Raw genomic sequence first — 2,917 nt, forward strand, 5'->3', positions numbered from 1 at the left:
CCCAATGTTGAGGGCATGTGGCCTGGTACGGTTCAGGGGGGGCGCTCTCTCATCCCCCCCTCTTTTGCTGCGGCCTGCCAGGTTGCATGCTTGGATAAGGATCTGGTATGGATTTTTGGGGGTACCCCACGCCATTTTTTTTTTAATTTTGGTGCGGGGTTCCCCTTAAAATCCATACCAGACCTGAAGGGTCTGGTATAGATTTTGAGGGGGACCCCACGTCAATTTTTTATTTATAATTTTGGCCGGGGTTCCCCTTAATATCCATACCAGACCTGAAGGGCCTGGTATGGAATTTAGGGGGACCCCCACGTCATTTTTTTTTTAAATTTTGGTTCGGGGTTCCCCTGTGGGGAATTCCCATGCCGTTTTTATCAATTAACTTTTATGTGTATTGTCGGGCTGGCAATTCAGTATAGCCGCGAGTAGTTTTAAATGACTTTTTTCCTTTGAAATGCCATTTTGCTGTCAGACTGTTCTAAACATGGGAAACATGCGCCCCTTTACAGGCATACTATAGACACCCTCCAGGTACGAAATTTAAAGTGATATTACACTTTTATTGTTTGACTTTAAGCATTATTAAAATCACTGCTCCCGAAAAAACAACCGTTTTTAAAACTTTTTTTTGCATTGATACATGTCCCCTAGGGCAGGACCCGGGTCCCCAAACACTTTTTATGACAATACCATGCATATAAGCCTTTAAAATGAGCACTTTTGATTTTTCCCATAGACTTTTAAAGGGTGTTCCGCGGCATTCGAATTTGCCCCGAACACCCCAAATTGTTCGCTGTTCGCTGACTCGAACTCGAAGCTCATCCCTAGTGCTCAGTGACAGGAAGACTTTCCCTTACATTGGCGCTCAGTGGCAGGAAGACTTTCCCTTTTGTTGGGGCTCAGTGGCAGGAAGACTTTCCCTTACCTTGGTGCTCCATGGCAGGAATGCTGCTTTTGTTGGTGTTCAGTGACAAGAAGACTGACCCTTACACTGTTACCAATTAGCAGGAAGAATGACCCCTTACATTGGTGCCCATTGGTAGAAACAATGCCCCCACACTGGTACTCAGTAGGAGGAAAAATGCCCTTTACATCGGTGCTCAGTGGCATTAAGAATTCCCTTTACAATGGTGCTCAGTTGCAGAAGGGTGCCCCTTTCACTGGTTCTCAGTGGTAAAAGAATGTCTCTTACATTGGCAATAAGTAGGATAAAGAATATCCCTTAAATTGGCGCTCAGTGGCAGGAAGAATGTCCTTTACATTGCAGCTCAATAGCACTAATAAGTCAAGGTACAAGATAAGACCCAAGGATGGATTTACCCATAATGGGAGCCATTCAGAGCTCTCATAACCCCTCTCCTCTGCAAAAAATAGGATGCCCAGCCACTACCACTTTCATGAATTACATCAGTACAGGAACTATGCAGTCGACGTTGGGTATTACAGCAATCTACCCAGGCACAGTGTGTGGTATGGACACAAGTCAGGCCCTAGGAATAGATTTATACATAGAGCCATTTAGGGCTCTAATAACCCATAAACACAATTCACAGGACTGCTGGGCCCACTATGGTGATTGTTTTGCATGTAGTGTATGTTTATCTCAAAAGTATCAAAAGCATCTGTGACAAGTATCAGAAAAAAGCAAACATTTTGTGCCCATCTTTAGCTATATTTAGGGGCACAATACTTGTGAACCTGACAACAATGTGCTAATATTCCTAATTGTCTTTCTACAAGGGTCCTTAATCTCAGACTACTATATATTTTATTGTTTAGTTGCCCTTGACAGTGAGCTCTGCCTACCAGCAGATGAAATTGCAGCATCATCTTTCTTCCTTTACAGAGACAGAGAATAGCTTACAAGACTTTTTTTTCCTGTGTAAAAGAATATTATTTTGAAACAGGCCAAATAGATATTGAAAGGAATAGCAGTTAAAGAGTGAGGATGGCTTGCAGAGTTAAGGCTTCTTTCTCACAGGCCTCCTCTGCTTCATCTCACTAGGGGATTCTAGATTTACCCCCGCTGAGTCGAATCAGTTCGGAAATGAATGTCACCTATGTGACATCTGTCCCTTTTGATTATTCCTTTATCTTGTGATGGAGGAAAAAGGGACCTGTGTAATCCCTATGGGTGGCAGGATGCAAATAGACATGCACCAGCCTATATCCACCCAAATCCAGTGAGGTCACTAAAAGTGGATGTTGGCACAAACTTTTTCAGTCCAATGAACCTAAATGGACATGGATGTGGACTTATATTCAGCCACCCATAGGGACATATTGCAGTTATTGATCCATTTAATCACAGGTCAGAAATGGGATGACACCCATAAGAAAGGGCTTTAAAATAGTAGAATGGATACATTCATAAATAAGTCTTAATAGGCATTTTCCACCAAAAAGGTCGCAGTTTGACCCTATAAAAGTCCATAGTGGTGTAGCACTCACCCACAAAAGGGCTGCTGATTTGTCTCAGGCAGGTTCTTTCTCCAGATTGGTGCAATAGCAGCCAGGCACACACAGCAACAGTTACTCCTCTGGCTCAGTAAACAGTCTAGGGGTTGTCTTTTATTTGTCTTTGATTAACTTGGTTAGGACTCAAGGAGCTACGGGATACTCCAGAACACTGAACAGCACTAAGAGGATGCTCTTCTCCCTGCAGCTACTTCTATAAACAGTCTCTTCAGCAATGGACAGAACAGGGACATTATAAGCATTGTACCAGGCCAGAACACAAGTAGAATTTTCAGTCGGCAGGAGCCCTTCAGACTAGGAAGTTCTCCTTCTGGACAAAAACATGCTGCCTCAGGCTTCAAACTATTTATACACTCCAAGCCACTATCTGGGCACCCTCCTACAGGGATTGTCTGGAACCACATAAATATTCAGGCTGCTTATTCCACTCTTCAAACCC

This window comes from Aquarana catesbeiana, linkage group LG03 (genome assembly GCF_042186555.1).
Source record: "Aquarana catesbeiana isolate 2022-GZ linkage group LG03, ASM4218655v1, whole genome shotgun sequence".
NCBI lineage: Eukaryota > Metazoa > Chordata > Amphibia > Anura > Ranidae > Aquarana > Aquarana catesbeiana.